The sequence below is a fragment of the Diabrotica undecimpunctata genome, chromosome 1 (genome assembly GCF_040954645.1).
Source record: "Diabrotica undecimpunctata isolate CICGRU chromosome 1, icDiaUnde3, whole genome shotgun sequence".
Classification (NCBI taxonomy): Eukaryota; Metazoa; Arthropoda; class Insecta; order Coleoptera; family Chrysomelidae; genus Diabrotica; species Diabrotica undecimpunctata.
In genome coordinates, this window is record NC_092803.1 from 45,642,268 (window position 1) to 45,667,018 (window position 24,751).

At 34.1% G+C, this 24,751-nt stretch overlaps 1 long non-coding RNA gene across 1 annotated transcript; it reads right to left on the bottom strand.

Moving 5' to 3' along the window:
* Positions 1–3,779: 3,779 nt before the first annotated feature.
* LOC140438846 (uncharacterized) lies at positions 3,780–18,358 on the bottom strand. Its single transcript, XR_011950581.1, has 2 exons — positions 18,033–18,358; positions 3,780–3,990 (listed from the first exon to the last, which is right to left on the bottom strand). It is a non-coding gene; the product is annotated as an uncharacterized lncRNA (long non-coding RNA).
* Between the last annotated feature and the right edge of the window lie 6,393 nt (positions 18,359–24,751).

The window sequence follows — 24,751 nt, forward strand, 5'->3', positions numbered from 1 at the left end:
CAAAAAATAATGAAACAGCGCGATATAATGATGTAACAGCACATCAAGATGTTATTTTAATGGAATTTGGGGAAAATTTAGAAATATGCGTTCGAATACTCCCTGTCATGTATTCAATAGTTTTAAAAACTTTCGCAAGAAATATCTTACACAACAAAAATTTATATCCTTTCATTTTACAAAGGTTCAGGCACTGCTACAGGAAGATTTTTCTGCTTAAAAAATTTTCAAATCGATTTTTCTAGAAAACGGTAGATCCTACAGACTTAAAGTAGGAGTACCTCTTAGTATTAGAATATCTAAAAATTTATTAATATAGTATCAAAAATGCTTAAAAGTTACAGACAAAAAAGTTATGAGTTAAAATACCCGTTGACCTATCCAAAACGTACGCCTATGAACGGTACTAGAAATTTGTAATTAATGTAATCGATGCAACTCTGCAGGATAAATAATCGTACTTTTATTTTTCTAAATAAAAATCTCCGGTTTTCGTTTGTCAGGAGAGTTTCTTGACACCCTCTGTATATTTCATTTTGCCATTTTACATATTCTTGGAATTTTCTTCTTTATATTTATGGTTTTTGTTGCTGGATTTAATATTTTTGTCCTAAGTTCTTTCGAATGTTCTTCAGTTCTAGATTATCTGCTTTAATCCGTGTTTGAAATATTCTGTCTTATTTTTATTAGCGCTGTGTTGCCACAGTTTGTCGATGTCTAGCTGTTCTGTTGTTTGTTCTTTCTTGACTTGATTTGCCATTGCCATGTCACATGCCTATAAAGGAATATGCCCAATCCATTTAAATAATTGTTATTTCTACAATATTAAAATTTGTCGTTGATGACACAACCTATATATATTTAGGGATTCTACAGTATTCACTGCCTATCCTCGCTCAACCGTTTCCATCTCTCTCTGCTGTCCCATTCTCCATCGTTTAAGCCTTTCTTACTCATGGCGTCGTTCCTCCGGGATCTTCGGGGTCGTTATCTTTTCTTCCTTCCTATGGGGCTCCATTCGGTTATTCTCTTAATCCATCTGCTGTCGCTAATTCTTCTTACATGTCAATACCACTTTAGTCTTTCTTGTTCTATATATGTTAGTATGTCTGTTTCTATTGATGTTCTTTGTTTTATTTCGTCATTACTTCTTCTATCTATTATTGTTGCTCTGCAGCATCTTCGCAGGCATTCCATCTCTGTTGCTACTATCTTACTGCTCTTTTTCTTGTTCATAATCCTATTTTCAGCCCCATATGTCATAATACTTCGCACTAATCTTTTATAAATCTGTGCTTTTATCTTTATATTTTGGTGTCTAATCCACCATCCTGGGTTAAGTTATCGGATTGCTGTTCCTTCTTGTCCTAATCTTTGCTTAATTTCTTCCTCTATTGTTGCCTTTTTCGTGGTTATAAACACCAAGTATTTTTGAATTTATCCTTTCCTTTGATTGTTACGTTGTCGTCAATCTGTAGATTTTTTATGTCTTCCTCACTTGTAGATAGGTACTCTGTTTTAGCGAGGTTAATATCTAGGCCAGCCTTGGTATATTCTTCTTGTAGTTTCTTCATCATGTAACTGAGGTCTTCTTGGTCTTGTGTTACACTACTTGATCGTCTGCAAAGCTTAACGTATATAGGTTTGTTTGGTACCGGTACTCCTATGCCTTCCCATTTTATTTTCTATCTAGGTAAGGCTTTGTCTAAGTATATTTTGAATAGGGTTGGAGATGTGAAACAAGCCCGCAGGAGCCCTTTTGTTGTGGTGAAGTCTCGTATGATTCTTGTTCCCATTTTAATGGACACTTTATTTTCTTTATACAGAGCTTTTGTAGCTTTCTGAAAGTTCCGTCTGTATTTCTAATTTGTACATTGCCTTCCATAGTTCTGACCTTGGTACACAGTTATACGCCTTTCTCAGGTCCACAAATGCAAAATGTATATCTATTTTTTGCTTTTTTCTTTTCCAACAGTTGTCCTAGTGTGTATAGGTGATCTATGCATGATCTTCCTGCCACGAAGACTGCCTGACCCTCCCCAATTTTGCCTTTTATAGCTTGCTCTATCTTTTCTCGCAGTATCTTCCCATATAATCTTTCTATTGATGATATTAAGCTTATTCCTCTGTAGTTTTTGCATCGTTTTCTATCTCATTTCTTAAATATAATATATTGGGAGCTGTTCTCCATTTATGGCCTTCTGAAATATCCATTTTATTGCCCGGTGTAATTTTTTTGAGCCATACTTTATAAGCTCAAATGAAATGCCTCCAGGTCCCGGTGCCTTTTTATTTTTGATTGCTTTTATGGTCTTTCTCATTTCTTGTACCTCCCATATATGTTTCAATATATAAGCAGATTCTGTCCCATTTTTCATTATTTTGTTGTGTTATTTCTTTTTTGTAGTTAGCCATTTTCTGTATAACGGTTTTTTTCTTCAATTATTCTTTTTGTTAGTTCATTTATATCATATTAGTGCTGTTTATTTGTTGTATATTCTTTCTCTCCAAGTGCTTTGAATGCTGCTTGTTTTATACTCTCCTTTATATGCTCGTATATTTCTTAGATGTTGCCGTATTCTATTAATTTTTGGTCTAGACGTTGTTTGTATAGTTCTCTTATTGATTGTTCTTGGAGTAGTTCTATACTGTATTGTTTTTCTCTTATAGTGTTCAACGGTTCTTCTGTAGAGGAGGTCATGTTATGTTTCCAATTAATGCCCATTTTTGCTGTCAGCAGTTTATGGTCAGTTCCACATTCTGCCCCTTTTCTGACTCTCACACCTTTTATCTTTATTGTGGTATCCTGTTTGACTATTACGTAGTCTATTATCGATTTCAGCTTTCGTGTTTCTTGCGTCCATGTATATTTATGAATATTTTTATGTCTGAAGAATCCGTTGGTGATTTTTAGGTTGTTTAGTTCACATAATTCAATCAGATGTTCTCCGTTATCGTTTTGTTTATCTTCTCGAAATCTCCCCACTACTTTATCGTTTTCTTTTCTTCCAGTTCTGCGGTTAAGGTCTCCTATTATAATTATCTCCACGTTCTTCTTGAGTAGCTCTATTTGGTGTTGAAGTTGGTCCGTGAAATTTTTTTTTTCTACTGTCGGGGAATCGTTTGTTGGTGCATATACTCGGAGTATCACTGTCTCTTTACCGTATATATCTATATGCATTTTAATTATCTTCTCGTTGATTGGCTCCCATGTTCTAACCCTGTTCTTTTACTTATTTTTGATTAGTGTTCCCACTCCTGCCTTTGCTTTACATTCCTTATTAACTCCGGTCAAGCAGTGGATATGGTCTTCTACTGTTTCAGTTCTATTTCCTTTCTTTTTGGTTTCTGTTGTTACTAGTATGTCGATGTTGCTTTCTCTAAACTCCTTGATCACTTCCGTCACCTTTTTGTTTCATCCTTGTATTCATGTTGCACATGAATGTTCTATCTTTTCTTCGTTTTGATTTTTGGTTGAACTTTGATAAGACTGGGTCTTCCGAACTCTTTCGCAACATTGCCTTTGGGACTTAATTGCTTCCAAATTGAATTTTTATCTTTTTTTTTTGTAGTTTCCGATACATATTTTTCCTTTACATCACGTTGAATATAAAAGTTTCAAAACGATCAGTTTCGTTTAAATTCTTAAGCAGAGATTTGATAATATTGCCGTGGAGATGTGCAGATAAAAACTTTTTTCACCTGACTTTTATTTCTAATTTATCCACTAGTAAATTAAAAGTTTTTGTTAGTTTGAAATGGGATATTTAATAAAGGAGTGAAATTTTCAATATTTACTTGTTGATTTTTAACAATGTTGGATACAAATTATGTTTAATTAATTTTTAAAATAATATGCTTAATTTGAAAAAATATATTCACTGCATTTTGAAAATTTTTTTAAGACATATTTTTATACACAAACGTCATTTCTACAACGAAGTCCATCAATACAAGCAAATCGTGGGTCTCCGCAATATTCACCTTGTACTAAAAAAAAAAAATAATAATAATTACACAGTTATATATATATATATATATATATATATATATATATATATATATATATATGTTTAACGAATGACAAATGTTTACATCATTAACATCTTAACTGAAAACTGGTCAGATGTTCAAGTGCTATTCAATTAAATATAATTAATTAATGTTTTGATGTTGTAGCATCAAAATCGCGTGTTGCCTTTCTAGAAAAATGGAATATGATGATAGTCGTTCTCATTAAAACTTCATCCTTGTTAAACATACAGTACTGTCATAAATGATTCCTGTCTAAAGTTTTCTGTATGGTACTTTATGTATAGCTTCGGGAAATAGGCACCTGCCACTACGATTATTTAAACAATAGGATTTAAATCTAATCTTATTGTTTAAATAATTTTAGTGGTAGGATCGGATATATAATTATTTTTTTTGCAATCTTCTGATAAACTTTAAAATTACCAATGTGAGTGCTTTAAAATGTTCTATTGCTTGTTTCAAAATGTAGTGGCGGGAATTTCACGGAACTGTAATGCCTAACCCAAAGAAGCCGTGGCGTTCACCACTGCTTCGCCACAATTGAAAAATATTTATGATTTATAATAGATCAAATTGTTGAAGATAGGTACAAAATAGACACAAGGTATTCAAAAATAATATTAAATTATATTTGGCAATATCTTTGTATATTCGAAACAACACCTATTACAATATTATTACTTATTTTTAAAAATTCATATTTCAAGGTGTTTCAGGTTTCAGGTGTTTCTCATACCCGGGAAACTAGTACTACTTGTTACCCATCCAGTGTCGCAGATGAAGGGGTGAAGGGTATAAGATCGCAATGAAGCATTTCAACGCCTGTGTCACCAAACTGTTCCCACAAGGACGGTGGCATGGTGTGCGGACAGACGTCGAGGCTGAGCGTGGGTTTCCCTTTACTTTGGATGAACTAGCTGTGGCGGTGAGCTCTCTTAAGTCTGGCAGGGCTCCCGGTCTAGATGGTGTCCCGCCTAAGGCGGTTTTACGTCTGGACCGTTTGGAGCCCACGTGGCTGCTGGAGCACATGAATGCTCTTCTTGCCGCGCAGTCTTTTCCGGATCCCTGGAAAATCTCGAGGCTCGTGCTTCTACCTAAATTCAAGGCAGGAAAATATCATCCTATTTGCCTTCTTCCTTGTATCGGAAAGTTGTATGAGAGAATCCTACGTGCACGTATCGAGGAGTTAATTGCGATTCGAGGATGCCCGTCTCCGAGACAATATGGTTTCTGCCAGGGTAAAAGTACAGTGAATGCGGTGATCGATGTGCTCCGGGCGGCACAGGGGCTGATTATCGATAGGTCATCCTGATTCTCTTTGACGTCCGAAATGCTTTTAATACATTGCAGCTGCCGCTCTGTGGGTTATCACTGGCTGTGTTCCTTTACATGTGCTGGCAGGTGAAAGGGCCATGATTCACAGTCGTAGGGGGCGGAACACTGGAGATGGAGAAATGAAAGACTAGCCGAGAGATTAGTTTCAATCGGTCTGTAGCAACAAGAGTGAGAGGCAACACCTCGCCACCTCGAAAATGATTAAATAAACGAAGATCAGTCCAACTAGAAAAACGGATTATGAACAGTGGTATAAGGAACGTTCAAGGTATCTCACAAAAAATTACCGACATAATTTCAGAAACAAAGAAAGCTAACATGGATATTTTAGTACTTACTAAGAACAAAAAAAGAAGTGGCAAGAAACAAGAACTCAGATAACCCAGAAGAATAAGATCATTTTTTCTCCTAAATACCTAAAGATAAAAGAGCCCAACAAGTGTCCATACTTATTCGAAAAAGTCGGTGGAGATACTCAAAAATACTGTACAAAAAACGACTTGATGAAAAACTCATATGTGGAAACTTTGATAGTTTGATCAATACAACTATATAAAAGAATGTCTAAAGGGTGCAGCAGAAAAAGTGTGAAGCAAGTATAAAAAGACAGTACAAAGGAAACCCCTATTGTAAACCCTGTATAAGTAATCAAAAATAAAAATTAAACGCGATAAATACAACACATTTCTGAACGTAAAACGGATCAAAGTAAACACGAATACTAAACAGCTCAAAAAGAGGTATAAAGGGCAATAACCAGAAAGAAAAACGAATGCTGGGAGAAAAACTGCTCCAAAATTAACACTTACCTGGGAGGTAGTAAAAGAACCGAAAGCTTGAAAGTACTTAAATCTCTTTAAAAAGAAAATACTAAAGCTACTAAAATACTACTAAATTAGCCTACGTGAATAGAACCGATAACTTGAAAGACTACTGACTAAGGAAAGGACAAAATATCTACAAACACACAAAACCACTCTTATGTCTAAGTTAAAGAAATATGTGACAACTAACGAGGAATAGCAGTGTTGGGAATTTTCTCGAGAGTTTACGATAAATTATTAAAAAAGAGAATGTAGGGAGAACACAGTGGTCTGGAGGCCTAAGAACAGGCTGGCTTTAGAGTAGGTAGATCGACTATTAACCATCTCTTTACGATTATCCAACGTATACAAAAATACGTTTCGCTTTTTAAAAATCATATAATCTTCCTCACTTAACTACAAAAATAATAAAGAAGTTTATAAGCAAACGACTACAATGATGCAACTTTATACTTACAAAACAGTTTGTAGTTTTCTTGGATGTTCTTAAAACTGCAAGGTTACTCAACATTCAAATCAGATAACTTACCAAACAACTAACAACAGATCACTAATGTGTAATTTAATTGAATGAAAACACACTGCGAATAATTGCCATTGGGATTTTCTTGTTTACAACATGACAGAATCAGCACAGGTGTGTATATATTTTATTCCTTATATTCTTATTCCAGTATATACTTATTATATAAGTGAGTGGTCATGTTCAACTATGCAAATTGTCGAAAGGGATTGACGAAGAAATATACAAGGTTCGTGGAATAACTTAGCGTACGTCGCAAGCTAGGATCTAGTATCGCCAGAATGCTGATCTGCTGGGAATTATGCCGGGCCTTTGGATGTTTTCCAAAGGCCAACAGTCCGAAGGCCAACTGCTTCTGTTAGAGTGTTGCTCTAGTGGCAGCTCCAAACCAGTCTTGAGGTATTGATCTGAAACAGACCCATTCCGTAACTAACTGTTAATTAGCCACTTGCTGCTCCTTGCCGGACTGAGTGTTAATCTATTCGTCTATCTCTAACCTATCATTCCTTTCTCTTCAGCTTGTGTGTGTATTAACATATCGTATTTTTATTTCGATTTTTATGACCTTAATATTTAAATTTTATTGTATATTGTATCATTGATATCATTTTATTGTGTTATTTATTTATTTTAAATACACTTTTATTTAAATTAAACCTGTGTTTTACTAAGTCTGCTGTCTAAAAGAGCTACCCACCTAGGCTCTTTTTTTGACAAATGTGAGTTCCACAACGAAGGAGATAAATCGAAAGATATTACTCTCCAATAGATCCAAGAGTAAGAAAAAAGAAGTACTTGTGACTCGTTTGGAAAAAATATATAAATATGTTTTGGATGGGTTGAAGTCAATATAAGGGGCTATTGGCTAACTATTGTTTATCTCAAACTTTCAATTGTGTTTACTATTATTTTAAAGAGCTGCTAAAAAATACAAAATATCTTACAAAGAGGAACTAGAAAAAAAATATATTAACTCACCAAATAAAATTAGTTTTTTATTTGGTGACTGTCCAATATCAAATCTTTAGAATTCATATCCGAAATTGGACAGTATAATTTTATCACCCAGTAGACCGAATGATTCTATTTGTTATTAAATACACACACGTAGTTAATTAGGTTACATACACATTTGGTCAATTATCAATAATATAATTTGGACATCAGTCGAAAGTGCTGACAAAGTTAAACTATTTACATAAATTAAATACACATGTCACGCGAGGTCCGCGAAAATATTGACCCAATTAAAGTTTATATAAAACTAAGATCTCTTGCCTAGAGAGGTATTCAATCAATATTCACTCAACGAACTTGATAGTCTTTAACGATCAACTTCATCAGTCTCTACTCAAAGTAATCCCGGGTCTACACCCATAGTGTACGTCTCTACAATAAACTCTGCTACTATTATTTGGTGTTTCCATTACAACTGAACGAACATCTTCACTTAGCCAACGAAGGGGATTTGTTCATGGTCCTATCGAGAAACAGAATACTTCAAGGAAGTTTGAGAGAGCCTATACAGTCCACGCCAGCAACACCCTCAGTAGCAGAGAGAGACCACTAGACCCGGGAGAACGAGAGCCATACCAAAGCCGAGAGCCACACTAGAGCCGAGAGCAGTACCAAAGCCGAGAGCCATACTAGAGCCGAGAGCAGTACCAAAGCCGAGAGCCACACTAGAGCCGAGAGCAGTACCAAAGCCGAGAGCCATACTAGAGCCGAGAGCAGTACCAAAGCCGAGAGCCACACTAGAGCCGAGAGCAGTACCAAAGCCGAGAGCCATACTAGAGCCGAGGCAGTACCAAAGCCGAGAGCCATACTAGAGCCGAGAGCAGTACCAAAGCCGAGAGCCATACCAGTGCCGAGAGCAGTACCAAAGCCGAGAGCCATACTAGAGCCGCAGAGCAGCCAAAGGACAGGACCGATTGCAGAACCCACCAGAAGCGAGGGATCCTCAACGTCTAAGAACACAAAAAACCGTAAGTTTTTGAATAATTACAAAATCTTCCAACTTTTACAATCTTACAATTTAACAAGTTTTTTTTTTATTACAATTTAACAATTTAGAACAACAATCTCCACTCTATCAATCGTATAATAATGTACTTTAGAATGTATACCATTTAAATAATACAGAGAATTGATAAAACAAAAAATAAACGTCATTCACAACTATAACTTACTAAACAGTAATTTTGTATGACAATTTGAAAAAAGAAACGTTCATACATATATACGTATTCAATTAAATACCTTATTTCGAAAAATTTAAATAATTACGTAGCAAATAATTTCATTTATTTTGATAACAATATATATATGTATATATATCATTATAAGAGTGTGTGGATTACATCTTGACCTACCTCAGTACAAAGAATAGCACAGCAGGCAAGGTCAAACTCATATTTCGCTAAATTGCACATTCCGATAGAAAAGAAAGTGTTATAGTACAGGTATACTTATTTAATAAATAACGTACATTTCGTATTGTCTAATATATTTACCGCTGAATGTAAAAATTTATAAGAATAATCATGGAAAGCATATACGTTAAGCAAGCGGAATTAGGAACAGAAATAACGAAACTCGTTTCAAATACAAAAAAGGATTCCCAATCTCGAAAAAATCAACAATACATCCGGGATAGACAGGAAAAATTAGAAGAATATTGGGCAAAATTTTTAAATAACCACGAAAAGCTGCTAGAAGGGGGTATAACGAAAGAAAAATATTTTGAAACAAAATACTATGATCAGGTATTTAAGATATACATTGAGGGGAAAACCCTGTTGGAAGAATATGGAAGGGTGCTGAAAAGAGGAAAAGCACCGAAACTAAAGGAGATACAGATAAGAAAACAAAGAATCGAGGAATTATTACGGCCAGAAAATGAACAAGACTTGCAGGAGGATGAAGAATTGCAGTCAGAGTTAAGAGAATACATGGAAAAGGTGAATACACTAATGATTGAAGCAGCAGTAAATGAGGAACTAGACGCTACAGATAATGGAGAAGTAGAGAGAATAAATCATCTAAAGAGGAAAGTCAGGGAAGTTTTAAAGAAAATAAGGCCAGGAATGCAACGGCCAGAAAGCACACAGAGGAGGGACGGTGTGACATTGCCGCAGGTAAAAATCCCTGTGTATAAAGGCAGATATGAAACGTGGAGAACTTTCCACGATCTGTTTACTAAAGTAATACATGAAAACGACCAGTTATCAAACGCAGAAAAAATGCAGTACCTAAAAACTCAAGTAAGAGGGGAAGCCAACAGAATGATACAACACTTAAACATATCCGAGGCCAACTACGAAGTGGCCTGGAACATGCTAAAAGATAGGTATGAGAACCCAAGGATGATATTGTTTAAATTAATAGACAGGATGCTACTAGCGCAGGAAGTAAAGGAATCTTCTGCTAGAGCATTGAAATCACTACATGACACCTTCCACGAAAGTCTGGAAGCCATAGGAGGGTTAGGAACAGACACGGAAGCGTGGAGCCCATTGATAGCCCGAATTATCATAACGAAATGGGACAATGAAACTAGGAGGCTGTACGAAAACCACATTGGAGACAGTAGAGAGATACCGACGTACAAATCGACACAAACATTCTTACAGCGAAGATTTCAGACACTGGAACGCTGGAGTCAGAAAAAAGACAAGAGAAGCAAGGAGGATCTCTTAGGAAACCAAGAACACATTGCGTGATATGCAACGGAGATCACGGAGTACCGAACTGCAGTGAATTTCAGGAACTCAATGTAAGAGACCGGAACAGGATGATAAAAGAAAAAGGATTGTGTACAAACTGCCTAGCACATAAAAAAAAAACAATGTTATTCACAATATAGGTGCAGACACTGTGGCGGAGACCACCACCATATGTTGCATTATGAAAAAGGAAACACAAGCAACAAAAGAAACTCCAATGGAACGAAAGGAGAACAAACACAAGAAAGAAATGGAAGAGATTCAAACAATAGAAGAAACGGGTACCAAGCTGATAGGTACAGAGGAGGAAATAATAATCCATACAACGCCAGAGAACAAAATAACGGAAGGCGAGAAAATACACAAGATACCAATGGGCCTAGGAATAGCAACGACCAACAAAGAGGGCTGAATTCAGTAAACTGTGCAAGCCATAAGGAAGGTAAAGCATTACTAGCGACAGCTGTGGTACGCATAAGAGATGCGAAAGGAGATTCACACATAATGAGAGCACTAATCGACCGAGGGTCACAATGCGCATTTATAACGGAACAAGCTGCGACGACGCTAGGAACAACAAGGAAGCCCATACAGGCGACCATATCCGGGATAGGCTCGTCAGGAGAAAAAACAGCCAACTGGAGTATGAAACTTATAATCGAAACTCATTACGAAAGTGACTTCGAGATGGAAATAGAAGCACTAGTACTACCGAAGATAACAAGGAATTTACCGGAACAGGATATAATTCTACCGGACTATAACGAGAAAAATGCAATACTGGCAGATCCAAGATATTACAAGGTAGGGAAGATAGACTTACTACTAGGAGTAAAAGAATACAGTTACATATTGACAGAAGGGATGCACAGAATAAGTAATGGACTCCTGAGTCAAAACACCAAACTAGGATGGAGAGTTTCAAGAATAGCACGAGAAAGGGAGAATATAAAAGCAGAAGTATGCTGTATGATATCAAGACAAGAAATGGACGTACAAATAAAGAACTTCTGGGAATTAGAAGAAGTAAATCAGGACACAAGTTTCTCAGTGGAAGAACAAGAATGTGAAGAACTGTATCGACAGACTGTAAAAAGGAATGAAGAAGGGAGATACGAAGTAAAAATTCCGTTTAGGGAAGACGTCGCAAAGTTAGGAGAATCTAAACAGCAAGCATTCGCCAGATTGATGCAACTAGAAAGGAAGTTTGCAAAAGACAAACAGTTAGAAGCGAATTACAGACAATTCATGGAAGATTATAAAAACCAAGGTCATATGGTAATAGCAGAAAACCAGGGAGATGGGTACTACTTACCTCATCATCCAGTGAGAAAAGAGGACAGTACTACAACGAAAATAAGAGCCGTGTTTGATGCATCAAGCAAAAGCTCATCGGCAGTAAGCCTGAATGATATTATGCACACAGGGCCGAAATTACAACAAGATTTGACAAATATACTATTACGATGGAGATCCAATAAGGTAGCATACTCAGCGGATCTGGAAAAAATGTTTAGACAAATCAGAATGGCAGAAGAAGACCAAAAATATCAAAAAATTTTGTGGAGAAAGGACACAAAGGACCACATACAAGAGTATAACGTAACGACGGTGACATACGGCACGGCCGCAGCACCCTTTTTAGCGTTAAGAACAATACAACAATTACAAGAAGACGAAGGAGCGAGGTACCCGTTGGCATCGAAAATTGTAAAAGAAAACATGTATGTAGACGATATACTAGGAGGAGCTGAGACAGTGCAGGAAGCAGAAACAGCCCAAAAGGAATTAATACAACTGTTCAGAAAAGGAGGTTTCATTCTTAGAAAATGGTTGAGCAACGAAGAAAAAATAATGGAGAACGTACCGGAGGATATGAGGAACGTAGATTCCAAGGCATTCAAACAAGAAGAAGTACGGAAAACGTTAGGAATACACTGGTCACCTAAAGAGGATATAATCACATTCAAAATAGGGATAACGACGGCAAAGAAAATAACGAAAAGACACGTACTGTCAGAAGTAGCAAAACTATACGACCCACTGGGATGGATAGCACCTGTAGTAATTCAGGCGAAAATGTTCATACAGGAATTATGGGAGCAAAAGACCAGTTGGGATAAAGAATTAACTAGCAACCAACAAAGCAGGTGGAATACATACCAGGCGCAATTAGTAAATCTGGAGAAAATAACATTGCCCAGGTGGAACAACTTAAGCAAGATAAACAGAGTAGAACTACATGGATTTGCAGATGCGTCTATGAAAGGATATGGAGCGGTAATCTACTCAAGGGTATTAGGCCCAAAAATTAAAACGAATCTAATGATAGCAAAATCGAAAGTCGCACCATTGAAAGGGAAAACGACGTTACCGAGGCTCGAGCTGTGTGCCGCGGTACTACTAGCAAATTTAATGAAGAAAACCCTACAAGCATTGAACAGGGAAAACATTGAGGTATATGCATGGTCGGACTCAACGATAACCCTGGCTTGGATAAGGGGATCATCAAAAAGGTCAAAAATGTTCGTCGCCAACAGAGTAGAGGAAATAAGAGGCGTTATAGGATCGAAAAATTGGCATAAGGTAGATACAAAGGAAAATCCAGCGGACATCCTCTCACGTGGAAGTACCGCATCAGAATTATTAGAAGCAGAGCTATGGTGGAAGGGACCAACTTGGCTGACTAGTAGCAAAACTTTAACGCAGGAATCAGAAGAAATACCAGAGACAAATGAGGAGGAAGTCAAAACGAAAATAACGGTGCACACGACAACGATAAAGGAGGACATATGCGAGAGATTCTCAAATTTAGAAAGAATGAGAAGAGTACTTTCATACTGTAGGAGATTTGCAGACAAATGCAGAAAAAAGAAAGACAATGGACAAAGTCAGCTTACAGTCCAAGAATTAGAGGAAACGCTATTAAAGGTGATAAAGCACACACAGCACGCCTACTTCAAACAAGAAATAAATAAGCTGGAGAAGAAACAGCAATTAGACAAGAAAAATAAATTAGCGTCATTGCTACCATTCCTGGATAGACAAGGAATTCTAAGAGTCACCGGAAGACTGAGACACACGAATCTAAAGTACGGAGAAAAACATCCGATAATTTTGCCAAAGGATAGTGCATTAACAAAGTTACTTATAACAGATAGTCACGCAAGAAATCTACATAGCGGATTACAACAAATACTACAGTACATAAAAAGGAAATACTGGATAATCAACGGCAGAAGAACCGTGAAAGATCATCTAGCAAAATGTTTAAGGTGCAGGAGGTATAAAAGCCAAGCAGCACAACAATTAATGGGAGATCTACCGAAAGACAGAGTGAACCCGAGTCATCCCTTTACTAACACAGGGATAGATTATGCCGGGCCAATAAAAATAAGTACCACGAGAGGCAGAGGACAGAGGAGCTATAAGGGCTACATCTCAGTATTTGTGTGTCTGTCAACGAAGGCAGTACACCTTGAGGTAGTAAGCGATATGTCTACGGATGCATTCATCGCAGCGTTCAAGAGATTTACGGCACGCAGAGGACAGTGCAACAACGTATACAGCGATAACGGAACCACATTCGTAGGAACAGCAAATTTGTTGAAAAAAGAAAATCAAAAAATAGATGACGAGATAAAACAAGGATTACTGGCACTAGGTACCCAGTGGCATGTCATACCTGCATATGCACCACATTTCGGAGGATTATGGGAGAGCGCGCAGTGCGAATAATGAAATATCACTTGAAAAGAATCATCGGGGAAACAGTTCTAACATATGAAGAATTGAGTACGGTGCTGGCACAAATAGAAGCATGTATGAACTCGAGACCATTATGTGGGTCATCAGAAGACCCTGAAGGGAAAATAGCCCTGACACCAGCTCACTTCCTTATAGGGAGAGAAATTATATCACCAAATCGGGAAGAAGAGCTTACGACTTATTTGAAGATGCCGACGAGGTGGAGATTAGTGGAGAAAATAAAAAGAGACTTCTGGAAAATTTGGAAACAGGAATACCTGCACCAATTACAACAGAGAAATAGATGGCATAAGGCGCACCCTAACATAAAAGAAGAAGAAATAGTTATAATTAAAGAAGAGGATACACCTCCAGGCAGATGGCCATTAGCAAGGGTAACAGAAACACACCCTGGAACGGAGGGATTAACCAGAGTAGTAACAGTGAGAAAGGCAAACGGGAAACTGACTAAAAGACCCATACATAAGCTAATACGACTGGAAGAAGAGAAACAGGAAAAGCCGAAGAAGGCAGCAGCACTAAGATGGAAGAAAATACTAGTACTAGGGGAACATTTCGAATAAAGGTGTTACTCGAAAAAGGAAGAATTCGAACAGAGCACCAACTAATAGGAAATATGATACAAGGCGTACGAGAACTGTGTCATGAGATAAAAATCGTGAATTGTAAGGATATAATAGAGAAGTTAGAGGAAGGACAAAGAAAGGCGGAGTCAGTAAGCGAGGGGTTGACAGTAGAAATAAAAGGAAGGGAAAGAAGAGGAATATTAGGAACAATATTAACCTCAGTATTTGGAGTCAATGACGAAGCCTACAGTAACATTGAAGCATTAGATAATAACCAAAAGGAGCTAATAAAGGGATCACAGCACCAGGCGAAGATAATGTTAGAAACAATAACATCAATCAATCACACAGAGAACAGGATAAACAAGCAAATGAACAAGTTTAACAAAGCACTAATCACAGGTCTACAAGAAATATCTAAAGGACTTAACGAAGTAGAAGACAAAGCACAAAAATTAGAAACCGAATATAGCACGTTACGAATACAAACGATAGCATTACAAGTTATGGACTTCATAAACGAATATACTCAATTTTACGAGGGAATATTAAACCTTCACTATAACCACGGACACTTCATTGATATAGTGAAACCGGGTGAAATAACCAAATTAATAGGGAAAGCAGGGCAGATACTGCCTCAAGGGGTCGAAATACGACGACAACCCATTATAGAAACAGAAATCAGTCATGACGACAGATATATAACAGTCATCGGCTACTTCATAGTGACAGGGAAAAATAAGTACAGCATGCTCAAAGTCACGGCCATACCACTTAACGTTGAGGGGTCGGTGTTGAGCACTACTTCGAATTGACCGCGGAAGATAGAGAAAGATGCTTACTGTTGACAAAGGCGCAGATAGCGTGCTCACCAACGGCTATAAGAAACATGGATACCCAACCAAACTGCATACTTGAAGAAATTTATGAGCGATCTAAGAATAGCACATGTCCAGTGGTAGCCAGGACAATACAGACAGCTCAATGGAGTAAGATGGGTACTCCCAACCTCTGGCTAGTTAGCACGCCAGTCACGATACACATATCCATTATTTGCGATGGAAATCGGAACGAAAGAGTACTGGAACGAGTCACATTCCTGAAGCTTTCACCCAAATGTATCGCCCAAACGAAAAATATTACATTACTCCCCACTAGCAGTGGGGTGGACAGAGCAGTGACGAGTTACCTGAAGTCGCCAATCACTCCCGTAGCCCAACTGGTGGCGAGGACACCCCGCAAGTTTAACACGCCTCTAAACACCTACCTTGACATACCAGGAGGAGAGCTACGTCATGTGTTACTTGAGGAGGAGAGTCTGGAACAAGAAATGACGCATACGCAGTGGCGATCGATTCACGAATCTAATTGGCATTATTTTGTGGCCACCGGGATCATTACTATAATGGTAATAATTGGGATACTCACGTTATGGAAGTACCGTCCTGTTGCACGACTATGTCGTTCAGGGAATCCACAAACTCAGACTAACGAACAGGAAGTACCTGTATTAGTTAGTAATCGGCACAACAATGTACCGTCGACTTCCCAAGTTGACATCCCACTTTCCACATTTTCATCCAATTGCCCTAATTTTAATCTAGAGATAGAGTCGGACATTGATAGCTAGGGTACGGTTGGAAGATTGTTGATTATTCTTAAACTATTTATAATTTATCATGTTTGAATTTTACTATGTTATGTAATACTTATATGTAAACTTTGAGTATTGACACTTGGGCCAGATTGCCCGATTCCGCAGTATGTCCAATATCAAATCTTTAGAATTCATATCCGAAATTGGACAGTATAATTTTATCACCCAGTAGACCGAATGAATCTATTTGTTATTAAATACACACACGTAGTTAATTAGGTTACATACACATTTGGTCAATTATCAATAATATAATTTGGACATCAATCGAAAGTGCTGACAAAGTTAAACTATTTACATAAATTAAATACACATGTCACGCGAGGTCCGCGAAAATATTGACCCAATTAAAGTTTATATAAAACTAAGATCTCTTGCCTAGAGAGGTATTCAATCAATATTCACTCAACGAACTTGATAGTCTTCAACGATCAACTTCATCAGTCTCTACTCAAAGTAATCCCGGGTCTACACCCATAGTGTACGTCTCTACAATAAACTCTGCTACTATTATTTGGTGTTTCCATTACAACTGAACGAACATCTTCACTGAGCCAACGAAGGGAATTTGTTCAGTGACCATAATCATTTAATTGACTTAAGAATTTTTAAACAAAATTTTAGTTTTTGGCAATATAATTGTCAAGAATAAAAATTTTAAGTTGGCATTTATGATATTGAGGCTTATTTGTAATTGGTCGGTATTCTAACTTATTTATAAATCCAATTATTTTTATGTTAAAAAATTTTTTTCCAAATTATATTACAAAATTTAAGAAACATTAATTTATTAGATAAGAAAATTTTTAGAATAGTTTTTTTTAATATGTTTAGCAGCAATTTATTAACAAAACTAATTTAATTTGGTGAGTTAATATTATTTTTTTTTCTAGTTCTACTTTGTAAGATATTTTTTATTTTTTAGCAGCTCTTGAAAATAACACAATTGAAGGCTCGAAATAAAAAATAGTTAGCCAATAGCCCCTTTTATCGACCCCAACCCATCCAAAACACACACACACACACACATATATATATATATATATATATATATATATATATATATATATACGATTAAAAAACAATGACTATTTCTAAAGCAGATGAAAATCATTTACTTATCTTCGAATGAAAAATGATAAGAATATTTGATGCAATCTTTGAAAGCGTTATATGAAAACGCAATAAACTTTACGAGCTTTATAAGAAATAATAGTAAAATATCTGTATAGAAGGAATGATATATCATTTGCAATAAATAATATAGATTAGGTTAGATTAGGCGGCAGTCACTGGTCAAGAGCGAATAAAAACTACCCTCTCAGATAAAATTTATTATCAATAACTACGAGAAAATGAAATATAGGAAGTCCAATACTAAGCTGGAAAAATGGTGCAGAAAATGCAAAAATATCGGTGCGGCAAATTGGTAACGACTATCTAATCAGATTAGAAAAGGTCGACGCGTATTTATGGCTTTGATACCACTAATGATACTAATGACGAAGATTATGATAATGATGGTAAGCAAAATAAAAACCAAAACCTTAATGAGATTTCATAAAAAATATAGCATTAAAAAACAACAAAACTTACTTTTAGGCGTATAGCAACTTTCGCAACAATCGCAGGGATCTCTCTTTTTCAGAACGGTGTCGGGTGAACAAGCAGGTATTGCGCACAATAACGGATCACAAGGAGGATTTCCTGGAGGACAATCATCTGCACCTGCAACGAAAGCACATATGCAAGCTGTTAAAAGATATATTGCAAGAAATAGTTTCATCGTGAATATATTTATAAAACGATTATTGAAATAACACTAATGTTTTATACGTCTGGAAACCAATTAAATACGTTTTTAATAGCATACGAGGAGATATTATTAAAATAAATTGATCCATTTAGATAAAAAACTAAAACAACAGCATAAGTTTCGGAATTAAGATAACCCCTAAACAATATATGTGATAGCTAAAGTATAAAGTTTATTTCAATATTTTTAATTATGTAATATAACCCAAAAATAAATATGAATTTAATTGATAGTGTGTTAGAAAAATTATGCTAGGTATATTGTATCAATACATTATAGCTAATGCATTATATTGCATTATTTCCAATCCACAGAAAATACATTTAAAGATCAAATGCCCAAAAATATTTTCAGGTCAAAATGCTGAAAGGACTTGCCCTTTTATAAAACAGAAATATTTTAAGAACTGACTTTCAAGGCGACTTTATTTATTTATCTTAATTTAATTCTCATAAAGGTACTTCAAAGTACGCACGTACTAGTGCGGGATACCGGCAAAAGCACTTTGTTTTGTTACATTTAAGACAGGACGGGATTAATTTTTAATAAGGTTCTGAAACTGTTTTCTTGTGTAAGTTAAATAGTATGTTTGTATAGTACGTCCACCTTAAAAGAGGAAGGATAGAGGATAGGTAACACTCATTTAAGAAACCTTCGAAAAGTGAAGCCAGTTTCGATGTGACCGCCGCCATGTTTTGGTGCCTGTACGTTGCCCATTACTAGCAGTGTTACCAGGTTTACTGATTTTTCAGTAGGTCTACTGATTTCAACTTCAATTTACTGATTTACTGAAACACTATATCGATTTTCTAAAAAATATGTAATGATAAAATTATGTTCAAAAATTAAAATCATGATAAATACGTCAGTGTTCAATTATAAATAAAAATGTTAACCAATAAACTTTTAGAACTTCGTCACTTTGAAATTAATATAATATCCTAATTTAATTGGTTTTCACCTCTATTAAAATTTTATATACATGACATTAAGACAAAGGATGATTTCCTTGGTCAATTTTAAACGGACAAAAAACATTAATCAAGCACACTACAATTGTTTCCCCAAGTATCTCCTATATGAACTATTTTTTAAGTATTGAACGTAGAATTTTTCTTCAAAAATATCAGACGTTTTAGTAAAATGTCACATTTTTACCGTAAAAAAGTAACGTAATAATTTATGACGAAAAACTCAGTGTCAAAATGATGTTTGCACCTTTGCTAAAAATAATTTTAAAATCAGTGTATTAAAATAAATAAGTTTTTAATAATGAATGACGTTCCTATACTAAACTTACATTTTACCGTAAAAGTATATTTAGCTTATATTTTTAAAAAATATTTAGAAATAATAGTTATATTAAACATAATACTTTAAAAAATCGATTTATTGATATTTATAATTTTCATTGACAGTGACATTAGCTCTCATTTGTCGTGTGTATTGATTTATTTGAATTAATTTTTTTTTGGTTTTTCAATTATTTACTTGTAGTCTTTGGGTATGTCATTTGAATTATATATTTTCAAGAATAATTATTTTCAGAACGACTAACTGTTGCTTTCATAATTTGATTACTTCCGGTGAGTATTTATTTTTAAGCCAATGCGAAAAGTAATATTTTCTAATCTACAAATTGTCATTATACTACACAAGTCTGGCTATAGTTCCGTCAAACGGAAACTTATTTGTATATTTTCGAGATTACTTATTATTATTATTTTTAAGGTATGTCTTGAAAAAACGCTAAATTCCCAAGCGCAGCAACTTGTGTTAAATTTATATAAATAGTTTGACTTAAAAAGAAGGAATGGAGGACCTTTGGAGCCTGTTACATCTGTTTAAGAGGTCAAATATGAAATGCATGTTTGTTAATCAGTTACTATTCAATATTTGTTTTTTAAAAGAGTTGCCGCTGCTTTAAAAATATCAGGGCGGACAATATACTCGATAAAAAAAGGAAAGAAACAATCCGATCCTTTCAAAACCAGACAAAAATAGACGTCGTCTTAAAAGTAAGACGACTGATATACCTGAGACATCAAAAATGGCAGTACGAAATACGTTGTATGATATGTACTAACAGAGTAAGTATTGATTTCTTCAGTGTGAATTTTATGGGAAACAAGGACCTGGGTAGGTACTTCAATTTTCATGAAATTTTCTATCTACTTATTTTTAGCTATAAAAGACGATAATAAACCCTTTTTTGTTTTTCAGAGAAGCATGTTACTCTGCCGAATTTGACCTGTCAATTAAGGGAGAAGTAGTGGATATTGGAAAACCATCGCTTAGTACATTGTTAAAAGACATCGAATTTAAATTCAAAAGGATGACAATCGACGAGCATTAATTGAGCAAACTAGTATTGCTGCTCTTAAAGCCAGATTCCTTCGTAAATATATGGAAAATCTTGAAAGTGTATTTACAAGAGAAGTTGTTTTTTTTTAGATAAAACTTGGATTTACTTCAAAGGAAATAAAACAAATTATTGGCAAGATCAAAGTGCCAAAAGTGTTCGAAAACCAGGAGGTTATGATGGTAAACGTTTTGCAATTGTTCACGCTGGTTCAAGCAAAGGATTTGCTTCGGGAGCAAATTTATTGTTTTGTTCAAAATCTAACGTAGCTAATTATCATGGAGAAATAAAAAGAATTACTAAGTGGATAAGAAAACAATTAATACTTAATTTAGAAGAGCCATCAATGGTTGTAATGGATAATACTTCTTACCACACTCTCCTTTTAAATAATCAACCTTCAACTATGTACTTCAAGGAAAGACGAAATTATTAGTTGGTTGATAACAAATAATATTAAATATGACCCACATTTTTCTAAAGCTGAATTGCTACAAATAGCCAAAAATAACAGAAAAGAATATATATATATATATATATATATATATATATATATATATATATATATATATATATATATATATATAAGAATAAGAAAAAAGAAGTACTTGTGACTCGTTTGGAACAAATATATAACTGTTTTGGATGGGTTGGAGTCAATAAAAGGGCTATTGGTTAACTATTTTTTAATTCTCGAGCTTTCAATTGTGTTTACAATTATTATCAAGAGCTAAAAAAGACAAAATACTTACAAGGTTGAACTAAAAAGAAAAAACAATTTTTGTTAACTTACCAAATAAAAATTAGTTTGGTAAGTAAAAATTACTGCTTACATCTTCAAAATATTTAATACAAAAATGTTTTAATCTAATAAATGTTTCTCCGAAATTTTTTTTTATAATTTTGAAAACATTTTTTTAATATAAAAATAATTGAATTTATAAATAAGTTCAAATAGCAACCAATTACAAATAGCCTCAATGTCATAAATGCCAACATTAAATTTTTATTTTTGACAATTATATTGTCAAAAGTAAAATTTCGTTTAAACATTCTTTTTTGTTTAGTAACAAAAAGAAGAAGATTTATTCACCGTTGACAGATGTCTGAAAGAAATGTGACAGATATATGGAGAATGAAATATGACATTTTACAAGTTTTATATATAAATCATAAAGAAACAATATAATTATAAATTTTGCTTAAATTTTGAATTTCTGATCTTTTGTTTAAACTTTTATCATTTTTGCTAATACAAACCATTTCCAAAAAAGGGCTTTTAAATTTATTACTTTCACTACATAAAATTTTAATGTTATCAAAATCCATAATATGGTCTTTATCGATTACATGTTCTGCCAAAGCACAAGATGGTTTTTTAATTCTGCAATCACTTTTGTGAGAAATAATGCGATTTGAAAGATTTCTTCCGGTCTCACCAACATATTCAGCCTCACACTGAGTACAACTAATGCTGTATACTAAATTCGTTTTTTCAAATTTGTCTATAGGATATTTAGTTTTAGAATATAAAGATGAAATAGTTTTGATATTCTTTGTTCCTATTTTTATATTGTCAATAACCTTTAGTGTTTGTATTAATTTAGGTGTTAATGATGGTATAAAAGGTAGTGAATGATAATAGATGTTCTGATTGTTAGATACAATGTTTTGAGATTGAGCAAAAAATGGTGTTAAATTATTTATATTACCAATATTAGAAAAAAGCATCCTATGTAGCATATCTGGAGGATAAGAGTTTTCAATTAGAATATTTTTTAATAATTGAAGATCTTCTTGTAGATAATCTGGATGAGAAAGTTTTAAAACACGTTCTTTTAATCCTGTTATAAGGTTCATTTTCATCTTATTTGGATGGTGAGAGTAATAGCTTATAAATCTATTACTACATATGGGTTTTCTGAACCATCTGGTTTTCAACATATTGTCTGTATTTCTTACAATTCTCATGTCAAGGAATGGTAGAGAATTATCTACCTCTTCCTCAACTGTAAATTGTATATGTTGATTATGACTGTTGAAAATGTTGACTGTTTCATGAATTTTGTGTTTAGGAAGTGTCAAAACTAAATCATCTACATATCTCTTAATAAAAGGAATGAAAAAAGTGCAATTACTGATACAATCACTGATAACATCATCCATGACATAGCTACTTAGAATGGGTGAAAGACTAGATCCCATAGGACTACCAAAAATTTGTTTATAAAATACACCATTAAATATAAAAATATTAGAATCAAAAACAAAGTTGATAAGTGTTTTGAAATGTAATAAGTCAATATTAGTGTGTTGTGAAATATCATTCCAATGTTTTTCAACACTACTTATGATTAAATCTAAAGGCAAATTAGTAAAAAGAGATGTTACATCAAAACTAACTAAAAAATAATTTTGTGGTAATTGGAAATTATTAATGAAAGAACTAAAATCAAATGAATCTTTAATGTAATCCAAACCTGTCACATCATCGGACTGGGAATATTCACCATGATGCTTGGAAATTATGTGACAGGTTTGGAAGAAATATTATTAATTTAGAAATTAAAATCGCTTTTGCTGATATAAACTTTTTTGAAAGAAAATTACATGAGTTACGTACCAAGGCTTACAACATCTTAAATTTCCACACATTTAATGAATTTAATCGTAGACAAAGAATTAAATACAACACAGAATTTCATAAAATCAAAAAAATACAAATTAATAAGTTCAATAAATTAAAAATAGAAGCTTTTGATAAGATAAAATTTCAAGAAAAATGGTTTAAAAATCTAACATCTATTCATTTTCCTTTTGAAATTAAAAAATTTTTAGCATTAGGACCTAAATTTTCTTTATGTCCTTCCAAATCTGATATTAGAGTTCCTAATTTACTTTCTGATATTGAATCAATAATCAGACCACTTAATGATAGTCAAAAGGATGTTGTTAGATCTAAATGTACAAACGTTATTACAAACTTTTTGCATAAAGAAGTCAAAGATCATTTTTTAAATAAATACTATATGCAAACTAAACTTTTTCTTAAAAACCATCCTGAAATTTATATTGTCAAAAGCGATAAAGGTAACGTAACTGTTGTAATGTACAAAGAGGATTATCTACAAAAAACTAGAGAACTCTTAAATGATACTAAGTATTACACTACACTTAGAAGGAGTCCTGTTTGTACTTTGCAACAAAAAGCAAATTGTCTAGTATCTAAATTAAACATAAACAAATTTATTGATAATAAAAAAGCAAAAGAGCTCAAAATTTATAATTCTATTGCTCCACGGTTTTATGCTCTGCCAAAAATACATAAACCAACTTTATCTATGAGACCAATTGTTTCATCTTTATGCCCTCCTAATGGACCAATAGCACAGCTCCTCACTGACATCTTAACTACTGCTTATAATTTAAACAACAATTTTTACATTAAAGATTCATTTGATTTTAGTTCTTTCATTAATAATTTCCAATTACCACAAAATCATGTTTTAGTTAGTTTTGATGTAACATCTCTTTTTACTAATTTGCCTTTAGATTTAATCATAAGTAGTGTTGAAAAACATTGGAATGAGATTTCACAACACACTAATATTGACTTATTACATTTGAAAACACTTATCAACTTTGTTTTTGATTCTAATATTTTTATATTTAATGGTGTATTTTATAAACAAATTTTTGGTAGTCCTATGGGATCTAGTCTTTCACCCATTCTAAGTAGCTATGTCATGGATGATGTTATCAGTGATTGTATCAGTAATTGCACTTTTTTCATTCCTTTTATTAAGAGATATGTAGATGATTTAGTTTTGACACTTCCTAAACACAAAATTCATGAAACAGTCAACATTTTCAACAGTCATAATCAACATATACAATTTACAGTTGAGGAAGAGGTAGATAATTCTCTACCATTCCTTGACATGAGAATTGTAAGAAATACAGACAATATGTTGAAAACCAGATGGTTCAGAAAACCCATATGTAGTAATAGATTTATAAGCTATTACTCTCACCATCCAAATAAGATGAAAATGAACCTTATAACAGGATTAAAAGAACGTGTTTTAAAACTTTCTCATCCAGATTATCTACAAGAAGATCTTCAATTATTAAAAA